Genomic DNA, 21,611 nt, shown 5'->3' on the forward strand with positions numbered 1-21,611 from the left:
ATTTCAACAATGAAGTAAAATATGACCCATTACAATATTTATCTCCATTTTTATTACAATTTTTGAGATGACAAATCCACCACAACTAGGCTATTCATCTAAATTTTGCTAACTTGACAACAATCAAAACACTGAACAATCCGATTTAAAAATGGTCCAAGAAGCTGAATAGACATTTCCACAAAGAAGATATTCAAAAGGCCAATTAACACTTAAAATGATGCTCAGTATCACTAATCATAAGGGAAATGCAAATCAAAAGTTTAATAACACTTCACAGATGTTAGTGTGGCTATTACAAAAGAAAACAAAAACAAATATCAAAATAGCAAGTGGTGGCAAGAACATGCAGAAATTGGAGCCCTGGTGCATACTTTTGGGAATGTAAAATGAGGCATCTGCTATGGAAAACATTATGGTGTTTCCTAAAAAAAATTAAATGAAGATTTGCCATATGATCCAGCAACTCCGCTTCTTGGTATACACCCCAAAAAATTGAAAGCAGGGACTTCAAGAGGTATTTGTATACCAATGTTTATGACAACGTTACTCACAACTGTTAAAAGGTAGAAGGAATCAGAGTGTCCATTGACCGATAAATGGATGAACAAAATGTGGTATCGTATACAATGGATAATTCAGCTTTTTTTAAGAAAAGAAGTTTTGATGTACGCTATGACATGGATGGACTTTGAAAACATTATGCTAAGTGAAATAAGCCACACAAGAGGACACATATTGTATGGTATTTGCATCATTTATTTGAGGTACCTAGAATACTCAAACTCATGGAAACAGAAGTGGAATGCTGGTTTTCAGAGGCTAGGGGAATGGGGCTATGAGAGTTGCTCTTTAATGGATATAGGGATTTAGTTTAGGATAATGAAAAAGTTCTGGAGATGAATGGTGGTGATGGTACAGAACAATGTGAATGCACTTAATACCACTGAACTGTACTCTAAAAAATGGTCAAAATGGTCAATTCTGTATTATGTTTGTTTTATCACACATAAAAATTCTCTGTACTGTGACACATCCCAGCTGCCACCTGTTTAACTGTCTTATAAATGTTCCATTGTCTTCATGTAAACATGGACATTATGAATTTTCCTCCCAGCAAGAAGAGTTGAAAGGGACATCACTTTCAGTTATTGAGAAATGTGTTAACAAATCAGCCCTAAGAGTTGAAGTTACCCTCATATCACTACTCATTACCTTAAATAATTTGGTTGATTAGTGTGTCTGCTTTCAGAACTATTTTTTAAACTTCAGAATGTTATATATTGAATTTATAAAATTCCCAATGCCATTTACTCATGCCATTTTGACTTTAACATTTGTTTGTTTGTGGGAGGGGAATGATTTAAATGGTGCCAAATATGAGAAAGAATCACTGGAAATTTTGGAGAATTTCAGTGTATGGTAAGAAGAGTTATAAATATATATAAAATGAATAGATTCACTTAGCTTACTCACCTGACTCAGGGCATCTACATTTAGAAATATAAGCCTACTTCTTTTTTTTTTTTTTCCTCATTGTGAAAGTCAAGGCATGTTTATGGATCTCTCTATAAGAAAAGCAGCATTTTTACAGGCAAATTTTTCTTCTCAAAAAAAAAATTTTTTTTTAAATGTTGTGCTTAAACTGAGCTTGAAATCTAGCCTTGACTTAAATATTACCCCAATGAGCAATTCTAGGTACATTTGCTTCTCTGGCACAATGAACAAGCTTTGGAAAGTTAGAGGGCCTGCAGGACTCTTTGGGGAAATGCCTTAAAAATCCCCAAGAAAGACCAGAAGAGACTGTTTGCCCCTTTTGCTTATTCCACCTTTTAAAAGATCATTTCCTCCTAATGCTTAAAGCAGAGTAATCATAGCAGGGGTTAGAGAAGCTCTATTTCAGTCTTTGGAATGTTGAAACTTTTCATGTGATTCCATATTCCATCTTTGGATTTTAATAGGAAGAGAAATTGCTAATTTGGCCTGGGCAGGTGGTTTGTAGGAATGGTGAGTTCTGGGAACCACCTGGAGTGCTACAGGCAGGGTGCTTATTCCATTCATGTAAGTAAAGGCAGGCAGAACACCAACTGTCACTGTCTTGCCTGGCTTTTACCCTGCATTGAGGGAACAGGGGACTGTCTATGGAGGAGGGTGAACATTAGGAAAACCTGAATTCCATAATATGAAAGTGTAACTCGGAAACCAGACAGATGAATTCAGTCAAAAATGGACTCTCAAATGATGTAGAGGATAATTTTTCCTGAATAATCTGTTCTTTGATAAAAATCAACTTGTTCTATATTCTTTAGTCTTACTATTTTTCTACTTCCAATTTATCTAAACAGAATTTTATACAATTGGGCTTTTAAAAATAGTGGCATTAGCTACTATTTATTAAGTTCATGCGCTGGATCAGACACTGTGCAAAATCTATTATTTCAATTAATTCTCACTACAATTTCATGATGTAGTCACTATTATGATCTCAGGTTTACCAATAAGGACATTAGTTTCAGAGAATGAACATGAATTCCCCAAGGTTCCTTAACTCCTAAGTGATGAAACTGGGACTTAAATGCAAGGCTTGTCTTACATTTAAAGTAGCAAGGCTTGTCTTGCATTTAAAGTATAAAATAGGATTTATAACCTTAAACCTTTCCACTTTTGAAAAGACAGAATGCCGGGAAAAAAAAAAAGCCATGCTAAAAATTTATTTTAAAATAGTGTTTCCTTGGAACCCATAAATCTAGTATAGGGCCAATTAATTTTGAGATCCACAATTGTCATTAACATAATATATGCCCTGAGAAATCTTGTAAATAAAAAGGTGTTTAATATGTGAATTATTCAGCTTTTACTACAAAAATGTTGCATAACAACCTCCCCCCACCAATCTTAGTAGCTTACGATTAAGTATTTCTTGCAAGTCTGCAGGTCAGCTGTGTTGGTTCAGATAGAAACTGCAGGTCATGCATAGATCTGGTGCATATGTACATCTTTCTGTGAGCCAGGCTGAAGGAGCAGTGCTTACCTGGAGAAGGCTTTTCCCATGATGGTGGGCAGAAGTGCAAGAGACCAAGTCAAACCACACACATGATTTGAATTTAAATCTTCTGATTGGATGTAGCATGTATCACGTCCACTCACCATTCCATTGGTCTAAGCAAATCACATGACCAAGCTCAAAAACAATGTAGTAGGGGGGAGACAGGTCTTCCCATGGAGCAGAGAGAGAAGATGTGTATATTTACTTAACATTAATACATTCCACACTGATGCTATATGATCAGATAATTCACAAACTTATGTTATCACACAATAATCTCCTTAACAAAACAAAAAACAAAAAACTTGGTTTTCTTCAAATTTCAAGACCCAGTTTTTCCCTAAGCAGAATTTGAGATAAGTTGCAAAGAAAATCTCTTATTTGTGAAGTACTATGTTTTAATGAACAGAAATATAAAATAGCCTCTGATGTGAGGCTTTTTTCAAAGAAAATAATTAAAGCATAATAACACTTTGAATTTGCAAAGACTCTACTTCAACTAATTTTATTTACTGACACAGTGACATATTTTTGTTCTATTCTCAAAACAGCCTGTGGATAAACTGCTATAATCCATTTATTACAAGTAGAAAATCCCATAGATATTGGGAATTTTCCAGGTTAAAGCAGTAGTATCAGTCCCAAATCCTGGGTTCCCATACCCCCAGTCAGTTCAAAAAAACCATGTCCCATGATCTGTGAGTTCAATTGTACCAAAATGATATAAGCTGCACTAAGTAGGTTTAGAAGTTACAAGATCAACTTTTCAGAGGAGTTTATTTAAAATGTGTTTCAGACCTATACTAACCATAATAAAATGCACTAGGGAAGAACCAAAGAAGTATCTAGACAGTTAAAAAGAAAACAAACTAAGGGTTTTGGAGGGGAGGGGCGTGGGGGGTTGGGTAAGCCTGGTGGTGGTATTATGGAGGGCACGTATTGCATGGAACACTGGGTGTGGTGCATAAACAATGAATTCTGGAACACTGAAAAGAAATAAAATCAAATAAAACAGAAAATAAAATAAAATACATGAGACAGAAAAAAAAAAAGGAAAAGAAGACCATTATCATGAAAGCCAATTTATCACACTATATTTGAAGTATAAAAGTTTTTCTTGATCCAGCTGAGTTTGTCCCAAGATAAAGCTGTTGTCCAAAAAATAATGATAGTCCTTTCTTCCTTTTTCTTGGTTTATAATCACCAAGGAAATAACGGTGGCTCTCACTGTCTTCCCTCTTTTATCTTTCAAAGGTGACCGCCCAAAATAACCCAACAACAACAATCACAACCTCTTTTTGTGTCTTTCACCTATACGTAAATAGATATACTGACACAGACTTCCAGATATTGAATCTTGGGTCACATTTTGATTAAACTCGTATAGCAAAAGGGATCTAGGAAATGATAATTGGTTATAAATAATAAATTTAAAAAATCATGAGGCAGCAATCCTGAAGGCATGAAAAACTGCCCAGTGATAGCTAGGAGGTATGCTATTCTAACTTTGGCCGGTGCTGGTTGCATGACTCTCCCACACCATGACCCTGTCTCACTGCAAATCACTGAAGAGTCATCAACATCTTCCTTGGCTTAATCATTTTCTTTCTTGAACCCAAGAGAAAGATTGAAGCTGGAGGTGAGGGGTTTGGGGGAAATGAAGTATAAGAAAAAGAATACAGCTCCAATAAGATAGAGAGTGAAAGAAATTAAATCACCTTGGGACTATTTCTAAATAAGTTAGATATGCAAGGATTAAAAGAATCAGGAAATAATCTGTGTTCTATATTAAGCTTAAAAATGTGGTATGGTATAGGGAAAAGCAGATAGATTTTGCTGAGTTCATATCATGACTATACTTCTTACCAGCTGTGTCACTTTGAACTGGTTTATTCAGTGATTCTTGGGTTATCTGAAAAATGAATGTAATAGCAATTATCTGGCAGCTTTATCACTACTGTGACAACTGAGATATTGTGTAAACTGTCAGTTGTGGCCAGAGGGCTTAAAATGACCTAAAAATGTTTTTTGTGACTTTGCAGATAGTACTTTAAATTTAGAATTAGTTGCTAATATATAAAATTTAGAAATTTCACTTCAACATTTAGATTTTAGGTTTTTTCTTAAAAATGTGGAAGACCTGCTCTTTTGGTTTTCTATAGTGGTCTAACAAACCACTACAACACCTAATGACCTAAAAAAAAAAAAATCATTTCTTTTGCCCACAAATCTGCAGTTTGGGCAGAGCTCAGTGTGGAAAGGTCATTCATTCAAATCACATCATATTCCCCCTCCCCCAATAGTAGCTCATTGGAATCTGGAAGATCCTCTTCTGAAATGACTTTGTCTCATGGCTTACTCAGGGTTTTGGGCCTCAGTCTTTCTCTTGACAGGGGCCCCATGGGTTCTGGGCTTACTCATAGTAGTCTTAATCTCTCAAGGATGAATGTCCCAAGAGAGACCCAAACAGAAGTTAGATTGACTTTTTTGACCTAACCTTGGACATCATACGTATCACTTCTATCATACTCTATTTGTAGAACCTCTCCCCCAAGGTATGAAAAGGAGGAGTCATAGACTCCAGTTCCTAATGGGAAAGGCAATGTTCTTGAAGAGCATCTGGACTGGGAACATTGTTATGATCATTTCTACAAAGTATAATCTATCATACCTGGTACATTGGGCTTGTGTTTTTACATAGCCACAGTCAGTAGACTCTGAGTTGTAGCTGTGCCATTAATGGGTCCTGAAATTACTTCCCCTTTCTGGCTATCCAACACTCAGCCTGATCATCCGTTACACTTAGTAGGCTAGGAATTTACACTATTATCTCCATACACCAAAGTTTAGAGAAAAATGAAGTACCAACCTGCTACACTCACTAGAGTAGATTTGCTTTGCCAAGCTGTGAGGAACAACTGGCTTAATAAGGAGGGGAGTGGATCTGTGGACAAGGCTGCTGTGATCAGAGTTGCAAATGCACCTTTTGAACTATACTTTTTGACCTCTGAAAAAGCAAAAGCCTAAGAGGCAACACAATATGTGAAAAGAAGAACAAGCTTCTTCAAAGTTGAAGAACTCATGTTGCAGATCAACAGCCTCTGCAAAACCAGGTTGCCTGAAGGATAAGGCTGAGTTATGGATGACCTGGGTTAGTCGTAAAGGAGTGCTAAGCCACAAAGACCAGAAGAGAAGTCTTTTTCTTTTTTTTTCTTTTGCTTTTTCTTTCTCTCTCTCTTTGTTCCTTTCTTCTTCTCTCTCCCTCCACCCACCTCTTTCTGACTGCAGGCATTTAAGGGAGTCTCTGTCAGGTCACTGGTTGACCACCAAGACAATAAATCAGAGACTTCAGACACCACATACAATCAGAAATATAATCTTTGTGAAAATAGTTTGGAAAAGGCAATAAACACATAACTCCTTTAATAAACCACTTAAGAAAAAGCACAACAATCAGCACCAGCAAATTCTGGAGAAAGGAGAGAAATTGATTTCTAGAGTTATCACCTTATAATATTAAGACGTCTGGTTTTCAACAAAAAAATTTATAAGCCATTCAAACAAACAAGAAAGAATGGTCCACTTATAGGAAAAAACAGATCAACAGAAACCATACTTGAAGAAACCCAGGACTTACTAGGCAAAGATTTTAAATCAACTTCCTTAAACATAATCAAAGACTAGAAAAAAACAGAGAAACAATGTAAAAACAAAATGAAAAGATCAGGGGCGCCTGGGTGGCTCAGTGGGTTAAAGCCTCTGCCTTCAGCTCAGGTCATGATCTCAGGGCCCTGGGATTGAGCCCTGCATCAGGCTCTCTGCTCACAGGAGCCTGCTTCCCCCTCTCCTTCTCCCTGCCTGCCTCTCTGCCTACTTCTGGTCTCTATCTGTCAAATAAATAAATAAAAACTTAAAAAAAAAACAATGAAAAGATCAGCACGCACACACACACACACATGCTTTACTGTAGCTAACAAATAATTTTAGCAAGTTGTGGAGTATAGAATCAGAATGCAAAAATCAGATGTGTTTCTTCACACCAGCAATGAACAATCCAAAAAGGAAATTAAGAAAACAATTCCTTTTATCATAGGATCCAAAATAATAAAGTATCTAGGAATAAATTTAAGGAGCCAAATGACTTGTTAACTGAAAACTTTAAATATTGCTGAAAGAAACTGACAAGGATCTAAATAAATGGGAAAACATCTATATTTGTGGGTTGGAATATACAATATTCTTAAGATGGCAATGCTACGCAAAGTGATTTACAGAATTAAAGCAATTCTTACCAAAATTCCAATGATCTTTTGGAGCAGAAATGGGAAAGCTGATCCTTAAATTCTTTGTTTGTTTGTTTGCTTGACTGATTTCTTTTTTTTTTTTTATTTAATTTTATTTTTTCAGTGTTCCAAGATTCATTGTTTATACACCACACCCAGTGCTCCATGCAATATGAGCCCTCCTTAATACCCACGACCAGGATCACTCATCCCCCTACCATCCTCCCCTTCAAAATCCCATTTGTTTCTCAGAGTCCACAGTCTCTCATGGTTCATCTCCCCCTCTGATTTCCACCGATTCACTTTTCCTTTCTTTCTCCTAATGTCCTCCATGTTATTCCTTATGCTCCACAAGTTAAGTAAAACCATATGATAATTGCCTCTCTCTGCTTGACTTATTTCACTCAGCATAATCTTCCCTAGTCCCATCCATGTTAATACAAAAGTTGAGTATTCATTCTTTCTGATGGAGGCATAATATTCCATTGTATATATGGACCATATCTTCTTTATCCATTCATCTGTTGAAGGGCATCTAGGCTCTTTCCACAGTTTGGTGACTGTGGCCATTGCTGTTATGAACATTGGGGCACAGATGGCCCTTCTTTTCACTACATCTGTATCTTTGGGGTAAGTACCCAGTAGTGCAATTTTTAATTTTTTAAGGAATCTTCACACTGTTTTCCAAAGCAGCTGCACCTACTTGCATGTCCACCAACAGTATAAGAGGGTTCCCCTTTTTCCACATCCTCTCCAACACTTGTTGTTTACTGTCTTGTTAATCGTTGCCATTCTAACTGGTGTAAGGTGGTATCTCAATGTGATTTTGATTTGAATGTCCCTGATGGCTAATGATGATGAACATTTTTTCACGTGTCTATTAGCCATTTGTCTGTCTTCTTCGGAGAAGTGTCTGTTCATATCTTCTGCCCATTTTTTGATATGATTATCTGGGGGGTTTCAGGGGCTTATTTTGGGGGGGTGTTGAGTTTGAGGAGTTCTTTATAGATCTTGGATATCAGCCCTTTGTCAAATCAAGAAGAGAGAAGAACCATATGGTCCTCTCAATTGATGCAGAAAAAACATTTGACAAAACACAGCCTTCTTTCCTGATTAAAACTCTTCAAAGTATAGGGATAGAAGGAACACTCCTCAACTCCATAAAATCCTTCTATGAAAAACCCTCAGCGAATATCATTCTCAATGGGGAAAAACTGATAAACCTTCCCACTGAGATCAGGAACATAGTACTCACCACTGTTGTTCAACATAGTACTAGAAGTCCTAGCAACAGCAATCAGACAACAAAAAGAAAAGGTAGTCAAATTTGCAAAGAAGAAGTCAAACTCTTTCTCTTTCCAGATAACATGATACTTTATATGGAAAACCCAAATTCCTATAACTCATACAGCAATTCAGTAATGTGGCAGGATACAAAATCAATGCACAGAAATCAGTTGCTTTCTTATACACTAATAATGAAAATATAGAAAGGTAGGGGCACCTGGGTGGCTCAGTGGGTTAAGCCGCTGCCTTCGGCTCAGGTCATGATCTCAGGGTCCTGGGATCGAGCCCCGCATCGGGCTCTCTGCTCAGCGGGGAGCCTGCTTCCTCCTCTCTCTCTGCCTGCCTCTCTGCCTGCTTGTGATCTCTCTCTGTCAAATAAATAAATAAAATCTTTAAAAAAAAAAAAGAAAATATAGAAAGGGAAATTAGAGAATTGATTCCATTTACTATAACACCAAAAGCCATAAGATACCTTGGAATAAACCTAACCAAAGAGGTAAGGGATCTGTACTCAAGGAACTGCAGAACACTCATGAACAAAAAAATGGAAGAGCCTTCCATGCTCATGGATTGTAAGAATAAACATTGTTAAAATGTCTATACTTCCCAGAGCAATTTATAGTTTCAATGCCATCCCGATCAAAATTCCACTTGCATTTTTCAAAGTGCTGGAACAAACAATCCTAAAATTTGCATGGAATCTGGTATGGAAATAGAAAAGACGCTGAATCCCTAAGGAAATGTTGAAAAAGAAAAATAAATCTGGGGGCATCACATTGCCCAATTTCAAGCTTTATTACGAAGCTGTGATCACCAAGACAGCATTGTACTGGCACAAAAACAGACACATAGACCAGTGGAACAGAGTAGAGAGTCCAGATATGGACCCTCAACTCTTTGGTCAAATAATCTTCGACAAAGCAGGGAAAAATATCCAGTGGAAAAAAAGATAGTCTCTTCAATAAATGGTGCTGGGAAAAATTGAGCAGCTATATATAGAAGAATGAAACTCGACCACTTTCTTACACCATACACAAAGATAAGCTCAAAATGGTTGAAAGTCCTCAATGTGAGACAGGAATCCATCAAAATCCAAGAGGAGAACATAGGCAGTAACCTCTTCAACATCGGCCACAGCATCTTCTTTAAAGACAGGTCTCCAAAGGCAAAGGAAACAAAAGCAAAAATGAACTTTTGGGACTTTGTCAAGATAAAAAGCTTCTGCACAGCAAAAGAAACAGTCAACAAAACAAAAAGGCAACCCACGGAATGATAGAAGATATTTGCAAATGACACTGATCCTTAAATTCTTATGGAATTTCAAGGGGCCTTGAATAGACAAAGCAATACTGAAAATGAAGAACATGGGGTGCCTGGGCAGCTCTATCAGTTGAATGCCCAACTCTTGATTTCAGCTCAGGTCATGATCTCAGCATTGTGAGATAAGCCCCGGGTGGGGCTCTGTACTCGGTGTGGAGTCTACTTATTTTTCTCCCTCCCCTTCTGCCCTTTGCCCAGCTTGCTCACTTGTGTGTGCACATGTGCTCTTTCAAATAAATAAAATCTTTAAAAATATAAAATAAAATAAAAAAGAAAGAAAATAAAGAATAAAGTTGGTGGTCTCACACTTCCTGAATTCAAAACTTACTACAAAGATACAATGTGGAAAACAGTGTGGTACTTCCTTGATATAGATACATAAACCAATGGACTAAAATTGAGAGTCCAAAATAAAACCATACTTCTACAGCGAACTGATTTTCAACAAGGGTATAAAGACCATTTGCTGGAGGTAAAGGATGATCTCCACAACAAATGGTACTGGAACTGGATATTCAAACAAAAAAATAAAGTCGAACTCCTCCTTTATACGATATACAAAAATTCACTCAGATGAGATCAATAATCTGAATATAAAAATTAAAACAATTTAAAATTTAGAAGAACACATAGGGGAAATCTCTTTTTTTAATTTTTTTTTTTTAGATTTTATTTATTTATTTGACAAACAGAGACACAGTGAGAGAGGAAACACAAGCAGGAGGAAGTGGGAGAGGGAGAAGCAGGCTTCCCGCAGAGCAGGGAGCCTGATGCAGGGCTCGATCCCAGGACTCTGGGATTATTACCTGAGACAAAGGCAGATGCTTAATGGACTGTACCACCCAGGTGCTCATGGGGGAAACCTTTTATGAATTTGGGTTTGGCAGTGATGTCTTGTACATGATCTCATAACACAAATAACCAAAGGAAAACATACATTGGACCCCAACAATAATTTTGCAATTCAAAGGACATTTAAAAGAAAGTAAAAAGAAAAACCCACACAATGGTAGATAATATTTAGAAATCATATATCTATTAGGGTTTTAATGTCCAGAGTAAATAAAGGAATGTCTAAAACTCAATAGCAAAAAGGCAAACAACCCAATATAGAAATGGTTCAAACAGTTACACATTCTCTTTATAATTAAATGAGAAACTTCTCAAGGAAAATAACATTCTTATAACCTTATGCCAAGTCCAACAGGTAGTCTGCATACTTCAAATGATGCCATCATCCCCAGAAGCTTGTAGGGAAAGTCTCAATATGAAGTATGGGTATGAAGCCCAAGGCTCAGCTAACTTAAGTGATGCCCAAATTCACTGGCTGGTGAGAGGGAGAGACAAGACTCAAATCCTAGCTCTCTGTGCTTCTCACAGTGATTCCCCACCCCTACCCTCATCTCCCCACTCCCATTAGACCTTGCTGGAGACAACAGGTTATATTCTAATTTAGTAAAAGCTAAATAAGTACTAACAGATTACAAGTAGTAATCAACCAATTACTATTATTACTATTAAATACAGTGCTAGCTGTCTTGTCATGGATGCCCTTTATCAAGTTGAGGAAATTTCCTTCTATTTCTTGGTTTTGGGGTATTATGAAAGAGTGTGTTTTTTTTTTTAGTACATTTTCTGCATTTCTTGAAATGATCTTGTGGTTTTGTTTTATTCTATTAATACTGTGTATTTTTTATTGATTTTAGTATGTTGAACTAACCTTGCATTTAGATAGATCTCACTTGGTTATGCTGTATAATCTTTTTTATATGGTGTTGGATTTGGTTTCTAGTATTTGTTACGAATGCCTGGCTCTGTATTCACCTGGATTTCTTTTTGACTAACTGATTTCTTGAGTATTCTCTAATTTCCATATATTTGTGCATTTCCCAAATTTCCTTCTTTTATTGGTTTCTAATATCCCATTGTAGTATGGGAAAAAATGTATTATTTTAATTCTTTTATATTTATTGAGACTTATTTTAGGGCCTAGCAGTTTATTGTGGACATTGTTCCATGTGTACTTCAAAAGAATGTATACTTTTCTGTTGTTGATTGGAATGTTCTTTGAGTGTTTGTTATGTCTTACTGGTTAATGTCGTTATTCAAGTTGTCTAGTTCCTCGTTAATTTCATCTTATTGTTCTATCCATTATTAAAATCTTCAACCATTATTATTGAATTTTCCATTTCTCCCTTTGATTCTTTCAATTTTTACCTCAGGTATTTTGCGACTCTGTTGTTAGATCCATATGAATTTAAAATTGTCATATCTTCTTGATGAATTGACCCTTTTATAAGATATAGTGTTCTTCTTTGTCTCTTGAAAAACTTTTTGACTTAAGATTATTTTGTGTGAGGGGTGCTTGGGTGGCTCAGTGGGTTAAAGTCTCTGTTTTCGGCTCGGTCATGATCTCAGGGTCCTGGAATCGAGCCCCGCATCGGGCTCCCTGATCAGCAGTGAGCCTGCTTCCCCCTCTCTCTGCCTGCCTCTCTGCCTACTTGTGATCTCTTTCTCTGTCAAATAAACAAATAAAATCTTAAAAAAAAAAAATTATTTTGTGTGAAATTAGAAAGGCCAGTTTGGTTGTCCTTTCATTACAATGCATGGCATTTATTCTCCATCCACTCAGGATGAAAAGATGGGCCCTCAAATTCCTTCCTTGATATGATAAGATACAAACAAAGAATCCACAAACACATAATATGTACAACCATCAAAAAGGGTCAAAAACCTTAGCAGATGTCAAACTTACACAAGTGACAGGAACTATGAATCCAACACACAAAGGAACAAAGATCATGAAAGAATAACCTGCCAAAAATGGAGTAAAAATTAAATTTAATCGCATTTAATTAAAATTAAAGAAACACAATTTAGTGCTATTCATGTATTGATCATGGCTGGTGTTGGTCAGTGATTTATTTATTATCAAACCACACAAATACAGATATTGAGTGTGAATGTTTAAAATTTTTCAAGTAATTTGGTATTGTCTTGGTATTCATAAGTGTCATCAATGGACTTGTTGAATTCAAAGACAAGTTTAGGTGATGTCAGACTCACATGATTTACACACAAGTGGCACCATGTAGGTCCTGGTTATGTGCTGTAGGTTCACATCACAGTCCACAACAGATTGGAAGTAAAATATAATTTTGGTGCTTTGCCTTGGATGTCTTAAGACACACTGAATTAAGAAAATATGATTAGAAGATTTTCCTTGTTAAAATACAAAGTTTTACAGGGGTGCTTATGTGGCTCAGTTGGTTAAGCACCAGAAGCATGTAGCCTGCTTAAGTTTCTCTCTCCCTTTTCTTCTGCCCCTCCCCCACCCTATCTCCCTCTCTAATATATATAAAGTTTTGCCAAAAAAAAAAAAAAAAGAAAGAAAGAAAGAAAGACTCCTATACTGGCATTTTTGTGAATGAGCACTTCTAGATAAAAATGTAGTTGATACAACGGCTAATGAAAGCAAATAAATACCACTTCTATAGACCTAAAATTATCTATAATCATTGAATAATTAATTCTACCACGAATCCCATAGACAATCCTTAACTGCTGAGTAAGAATTACATACACAGGACAACAATTACTATCTTATGAAAATAGTAGAAACCATAACTAAAACTCCTAACACTAAGAAGCCAAATTTATGTATATATTCACATGTTGAAACACTATGTAACCATTTTATATGCTTATAAAGGTTTAAAGGTCAACTCTATAATAACAAAATAATATGTGTTGGTTTTGGAAAATATAGAAAAAATACAAGAAAATAAAACTAATAATTTCAACACTCAAAGGTAAAAACTTGATAATTTGGTGCAGCTATTTGTAACATTATTTTACACATACATACACACACAAAATTGACTTCATATATATGCAACACATTTTTACCTTATTTTTCCAGTTGGTATTGTTTTGTGAACCTTTTCTCATCTGTATTAATCTATGGCTACTGACTAGTGTTTAGTGGCTTAAAACAACACATGTCTGTTTCTCTCTAATCTATATTTCCATTTCTGGTTAGCAGAAGATCTCTACTTATTATCATCAGTCAGCCATGTCATTTCAAATATTGTTGGTCTTTTTGCTAAACCTGGAGTGTTTCCCGTTAGCAATTAAATGTTCCGGCCTGGAAATGATGCGTGTCGCTTCTGCTCATGACTCATTGTCAGGCAGTCCCACAGCCCCACCCAAACGCAAGGTGTCCAGGAAGTGTGAGCCTCCCACATGCCCAGGAGGTAGGGAGCTGAGAACATTTGGCAAAGAGCACCAATGACTGCCAAGCCAGGCCTACAAAGCCCCATTGCACTAAATCAATAGTATTCCATCCCAGGAATGTACCCTCATTTATCCAACCATCCTCATTGTTGAACATTTTAGTGTTCACATGCTTTTTAGTCTTACAAAATATACCTGTAATGTATTAAATACTAATTTTTGAATTCATGTCTGGTTATTCCTTTTGCATATATATCTTAAAAATTAACTACAGATCAAAGCATAAAACCTTATAGTACCCTTAAATAATTTTATGAGTTTATTCCAAAGCATTTGAATAGAAACAGAAAAAATTGCTACCAGTAGCAATGTAAACATTCCAATCAAACTCCAACTTCACTAACCTTGCATATTGTCATTTTATTTTATTTTATTATTTTATTTTATTTTTGTATATTGTCATTTTAGAAATCTATGTTAACTTGATAGCAGACATAGTATTTTATTGTTATTTAAATTACTAAGACAATGATATATTAAAATATATATCATATGATGAGAAAGGGATGGATAAAATATCAGCCGTATAAACTTATATTATGCATGGAGAGAAATCATTTAAGTATTACACAGTATTTTATTTTTTATTATTTTTAAAGATTTTATTTATTTATTTGAGAGAAAGAAAGAAAGCATGCAGAGATGAGCAGGGAAAGAAAGAAGCAGACTCCTCACTGAGCAGACAGCCTGACTCAGAGCTTGATCCCAGGACCCCAAGACCATGACCTGAGCCAAAGGCAACAACTTAACTGACTGAGCCACCCAGGCGTCCCTCCAAGTAGTTTAAAGTATCGTGATTACTGGTAATTTTCATCTTATCTAAATGTTTTTTACTTGCTAATTTTACTACAATTATGAGAATAAAATAATGTTTATTAAATTTATGGCAAAGTAGCATTTCAGATCAGTAAGAGACAGAAGAATTATTCAATAATTGATACCAGGAAAATTGAGTAGGAAAAAAAAATCTCTACTTACACTATACACATTAATAAATTCCAGAATAATATCTATATGTAAATAAGAAAACAAAAAATATATATCAACACAATTGTATTATAATAAAATGTCTAATTAAAACAGTCTGGCAGAAGAGAATTTCTTAAGCCCTGTAAAAATCACAGAAAGTATTTTTCCCATAAATGTTTAAAGCAGTGAACAATAAATAGGAGTCAACAAAGTTTAGGGAAAAGTAACAGAATGAGGAAATTATTAACAACATATGTCAGTGTATCCAAAATATATAAAGTATCCAGTGTCTATAATATATAAAGAACCTCTATAAATCAATAAAAATGAAAAAAACCTGATACAATTAGGACAATACAAATTAGAATTATCAACTTTCTCTTTTAGATCCCTCACACTCACAACATTAAAAAAAAAAAGATAATGCTGTAATGAAAGTAACAGTGGTCTTTTTGAATCAAAATTTAGCAGCATCTATTAATATGTAATACACATTTCCCCTTGGCCCCACATTTTACTTTTATATGTATCAGTTGGAAATAGCACCACATTTGCACAGAGTATATAAGAATATTTGTTTTAAATTTATAACAATAAAAGATTGGACTCACTCTAAATATTCATGGATACAGGAATGGCAAAATAAGCCATTCTGTCCTCAGGAGAAAAATGTGGGAAGAGGAGGAAGTCAGAAAAGTTAACTTTTACTTTGTGTGAATTTCGGGAAATGCTACCAATAAAGATGTAACTATGCATTATTTAAGCAATAAAAAACAAATGCAAGCAAAAGTTAAAAAAAGTAAAATAAATATAAAATTGGTTGCTTCATATGTAGTTATTACTGAAATCATTTTATTAGTATGTATATATTATGGATTTATTTTTACTTTACTTCATGCAGCCTGTTTTGCAATCATTATGGAGATGACTTTGGTTTTCTTTCACATATCTAACTTCCCATTAATTTTTATTGAACAACTGTTAACGTCCGAGGCACTGAGGTAGGTAATGGATTTCAAAAAATTAATATAATCAAATGAGGTCCCTAGTGAAAGAGAAAGATGGGAATAACCAACCACCTGAGAGGGCAAATTCTTAAAAGAGATATGCCCTAAGGAATTTGGGGAATGCCAAGAGGGAGAGTAAAATTCTTCAAGGGACACCATGCACTCCACAAAATCAGGGTTCCTGGAGTTCTTGATCACCATCCAACCTCTAGCACTGATGCCACCGAGTAATTGAAGAGGTTGGGGAGGAGAGGAAGCTCTGGATGATGAACGAAAATGAAGTACAGGTAGGGACAGGTATGGGTGCAGGATGGTTGGGAGCAGGGATGGGTGATGCCTCAACAAGATGGCTCAGTGGTCACCTTCCCATATTTCCCAGCACTGGTGGGATTTAGATAGGCCCCTATCCAAGTAATTGATATGAATACATATGTGAAATTAACCATAGCCATTTAAAAAAGTACATAAGAAAAAGATGTCTCTCCTACCTGTTTTTTTTTTATGTTTCAAGTTTTATTTAAATTCTAGTTAGTTAACATATAGTGTAATACTAGTTTCAGAAGTAAAATTTAGTGATTCTCCACTTACATATAACACCCAGGGTATACCTTTCTTTCTCTCAAATAAATAAATAAAATCTTTAAAAACTTGACACTCAGGTCAAGTGACATTGCAAATAAGGTTGCTCTTACATCAACAATCTGAAAACTCAATAAATATTAAACATGTGGGCCAAGAGAAAGTTTTTTAAGGCCAGACCTTGGCCTTTCTCATTTCTCTGGCTTTCACATGATTCTTTTTGGTATCTTCTGATGAGGCCACCCACATGTGACCCAGCAACGAGATGGTGGTAGCTACTGTCTGAAATAGAAATGGCATCCCGAGCCTGAAGCTCCTTCAGGAAGTGAAGCATTTAAAAGTACATGCACATGATTTTCCCTCAGTGATTAAAGAGGACCTTATGGTGAAGTAGACCACAGCTGTCAGAAAACACTTAATTTGGTTTGCTTGTCTTATTTTTTTCTTGATGCCACTTAAAATTAGTTACCAGCGAGTTAAATTTTTCCTTCCCAGGGTAAATGTACAAAGGTGGGTATGTCAAGTGAGGTTAATATGGCCATCTTCACAGAGCCCCAGAAGCTGCCGATGTTCTGCTAATTGGACCAACGGATAGTTTCGTGTTGGTTAAACCTCAGGAGTAGCCCTTGGACTGGCTAACTTGCAATTTTAAATCAGAATAAAACAAAACAATATTTTAACACTGTAAATCACTATGTCATCTGGCTTTTATTGTCAAAATGTTGATCTTGTCAAGACTAAGCCAGCCCTTAATTATACCTAAATTTTCTATTCCTGGTTTAGGGAATAGAAATCTACATCTCCAGTTTTCAAAATGAAATGGAATTAAACAACTTTATTCCATCTCCAGAACTAAAATTAATAACTTGTTCAGTTTTAATGTTGAAATATTATAAAATGAAGCTAATAATAATGTTATGCCAATTGAAGATGGTAAGCAAAAACATAATACATGACTTCTTAATGTTATATCTTTACATGGATTGCAAGTACCAATTCAACTAAAATTAACTGTGGATTTACCTTGTTACTGAAGGTCTAAAATTTCCTTCTTTCTTCAAAAAGAGATACAATCACTGCTGTTTCTTCTTTGGCAAAATCATCTAATAGTCAAAAATGTATTAAATACTCTTAGCATCAACCAAACAATTTCACTCAATAATCCACTTATTTTCTAAAAATGCAAAATCATTTGGAAAGTAGAAATTCATTCATCTAAGCACAAACTCATTTCTCACAGAAATACATGCCCGTCCCGAGCTCAAGGTATTTCCTTTGAAACTCCCCAACTGCTGGTTTTCAATCAATCATTCTATTAAAATAAATTTGTCAATTGGAATGAAAACAGCCACCGATGCCTTGAGATGGTATTACTTGTTTGGATAATAATGAACATATTGCGTATACCTTAGAAAAGTGCTTTTTAATTTGAAAAGAAACAAAAGAAAAAGAAGAATCCCACAGGTTCCAAAGGCACAGAACGACTCTTGAAATACTGAGGCTTAGAAATGTTCCCCCAATTTCACTTACACTGACTTACTCAGGAAAAGAAAAAAGAAGTGCAGCGGGCTCTACAGAGTCTGGCTGTCCCGACGAAGACCTCACCCAGAGAGATTGGACGCATATGGACGCCATTTGTAACCAGGGGAGAGAACCCACGGGTCAGCCTAACCTTTGGTGTCTGCCTATCCATCTGTTTTCACATTAGTTGCAAATTATAGAATCCTCCAGACCCAAATGACCATAAATCAGTACTATGAGCATGTACACTTTTCCCATCTGTCATAAAACAATGAATTAAATTCATGCCTGTCAAAATAGGCTGCAGCAAAATGGCCCTTCTTCTGTGGCCGAAGGAATACAAAGCTTCACCTCATCGCTGTAATTTATGGCCTCCGTGGGGCTTCGGGGTGATTAGGCCTTGGCCCACCAACACACAGAAAAACAGTAGGAACTCCAATAACTCCAAATGGAAATCTTGGGTCAAATTTATCAAACAAATCAGAGAGAAATCTATTTCTGTTTGGAAAAGGAGGAGATATATTGCATGTTTAGTGTTCATGCACAGCTTTGGAACTTTTGGCTATTCGGTATTTGTGAGTTTTGGAATTTCTCGCTTAAATAGTATCACCAAAGGACATGTAATGTATTAGACATGAGCCATTTTTAGCCAAATAAAATATACAACTGCAAGCAAAGAGGTTTTTCAATGTTAACATCAACATATTTGTGCAAATGATGTAACTGAAAATTTTCTAGGTAGACCTAAAAAAAGCATAGCTTTAGTACTGGAAAAATACACTGGAAGAAAATGAAATATGTTAGTAATAGGAACCCAAAAAAAGGATAATAAAAAGAAGAGGGAAACTAAAGCGATAAGGTGTATAAACTTCAACTATTCCATGCCAATGGGCTTATATCAATCCTGCCACACAGTAAATGTTTCTTTAAAACTTCTTTTCTATAAAACTGCCTTAAAGGCAAAAATAGCTTGTCATCTGAGAGCAAAGAGACAGAGAAAAAACAGAATGTTACAAGGCAGGCAAAAACACTGATGTTCGCCATACAAAAGCTATTGGTCACGGTCAGACGTGATGAAAAATAAACAGATAAATCGGGTTGGGGGACCAGGGAGGGGAAGGGGGTTGCAAACAAAGGCATGCGTGCTACAAACTCATCTGCAGACTTTGGCACTTGTCCCTCATTAAAAGCCACAGCGTGCTTGAACTGCTGTTTATCACGGGGGCCTGCAGGCATTCATTCAATCAGAAAGTCGTATTTCACCAAACACCCCTGCTGTATTAGAAATGTTCTGCAGGGTTAGAGCGAGCGAAATGAGAAGATGATGTGGCAGTACTGTATGTCACAGATCTGGTTAATATCCAGCCGCGAATTATTGCTTCTTTAAGAGAACTTCCCTGGGTGTTCAATATCATTTCCAGAGGACTAGAACCCGCATCCAGCAACAGTTCCCAGGTTGTCCGCAAAGTATTGCTCCTGCCAGGAGTAATGATGTTCGGTCTTCATCACTGATGCCCGGGATGGGTCACCCTGTGGGTTTCCAGCCGTGTGAACTCGCAGGGATGAGGCTCGTCCCAACACCCAGCACTCAGCAACACTTCATGGTTGAAATGGCTTTGCTTTCATTTACTGCCTCTGTATTATGGGAGGCTATGGAATGCTTGCGGCAAGGTGCAGCAGAGGGGGCTTTGGAAGCAGGCTTTGGAAACCCTTTACTAGTGCTATGGTTTACTTGCCTTTACAAGATAAGCAAAGTTAGAAAGACCTATTTGATACAGATCTTGTGAAGAGTAAACTAAGCTTGGCAGAATCTTGAGACGGCAGGTTGCTAATGAGTAAGAGCCTTCTTTCTTTCTTTCTTTTGTTTTCTATTTTCTTCTTTGTCTTTATCATGCCTTTCTTTCATTCTTTTTCAGTTGCTTTCTGTCTTTTCCTTTCTTCTTTCTTTCCTTCTGTTTTCTTCCCCCATTCTTCTTGTCTCTCTCCCACACATAGACACCCGTCATTCATGTGTGCGGGCAGGAATTCAACTACCTAAGCTGACTAGTTCTTGCCCCTCTGCAGAGTTTCATGGAAGATTGAGATGTTAAGCAACACACGACACACTTCATTATGAATTAATTATGGCTGGGATAATTGCTGAGAGCCAAGACTTCCAGTCAACTGTGAGAACCCAGAGCAGTGACAGAATCTGATCACCTACCGGTTTTCTGTACCACGAAGCTGAGAAGTCCTACCCCAAACTGAACAAAACATTCAAGGTTGTTTTCCTTTAAAGCACGTCATAGAAGTTATCATTATAACCACTGGTTTATTACTTCATACCCAATAAAGTGACTCACTGTTTGTTTTATTGCAGTCTTGTTATTTTTTTTTTTTAAATAGGAAACTGTAGTAGCTCCTATTACATGAAACTGACCGCCAATAACTATAGGCTTATTTTATTTGAGAGAGAATTTATTAAATAAGAACATATGTTTGAAAGAGAAGAGAATGTGCCACTGAGTTTCTGTTCTCCTATTTACTTCCCAAACTGAAGGTTATAGGAGGCACTTGCAATTGATTAAACCTGTCCCCTGCCATCTGAGTCCATTGCCAACAGCACTCATCAAAATCAAGTGGTGAAATTAAAAACTAATTAAAACTTCTGAAGATAAAGTTGCAGATGGAAATTGTTGCAGGAGCTAGTTCCCAAAAAATTACTTTAAAAAATGAAGAAAAAAACACTGCATTCTGTTTACCAGCAGTACATTATTTTTTCCTGTTCTAACAATGCATATACACGGACTCCTGCCACAAATTAGGTCATAAATAGTAAATGAACATATATCAATAGGATTTAAGAATTTGAAAGAAAATATCCAATGTATCTAGACAAAATTTATATTTGACTCACAATAAACCTCTTTTCCTTTTTCATTCATGTGTGTAAATCATTTTTCCCTCAAATTCCAATTTTCAACACACTGTTGTTCCCCGTTTGTGTGTGGTTTACTGTAACATGACAATTAAAAATCTGGCTAAGTTACCAGTAAATTCTTGAAATGCTGACAGGGAAGGAAGACAACTGTATTTGTTCTTTCATTTTAGATGGTTATCAGTGATCCTATATGAACAAAATTTCTGAAAATGTGGGGTTCCTGCACTTTCACTTCACCTGTGGCAAAAGGACTGCTCTTGGGAGGCCATTATTGCTTGCTGGCTTTGGGTTTCTAAATAAAATTCTGCCTGAAGATCTTCTTCACCCCGAGACCCAAAAGAGGCAGGAGAGTCACACAGAGGCCTTCCCGAAGCAAAGCCACA

The 21,611-nt window shown here is 36.2% G+C and overlaps 1 long non-coding RNA gene across 1 annotated transcript; it reads left to right on the plus strand.

The window, feature by feature from the left end:
- Nucleotides 1-1,350: 1,350 nt before the first annotated feature.
- LOC125110000 (uncharacterized) lies at nucleotides 1,351-20,661 on the plus strand. Its single transcript, XR_007130409.1, has 2 exons — nucleotides 1,351-1,422; nucleotides 20,373-20,661. It is a non-coding gene; the product is annotated as an uncharacterized LOC125110000 (long non-coding RNA).
- Nucleotides 20,662-21,611: the final 950 nt, after the last annotated feature.

Source organism: Lutra lutra, chromosome 9, assembly GCF_902655055.1.
Source record: "Lutra lutra chromosome 9, mLutLut1.2, whole genome shotgun sequence".
Lineage (NCBI taxonomy): Eukaryota > Metazoa > Chordata > Mammalia > Carnivora > Mustelidae > Lutra > Lutra lutra.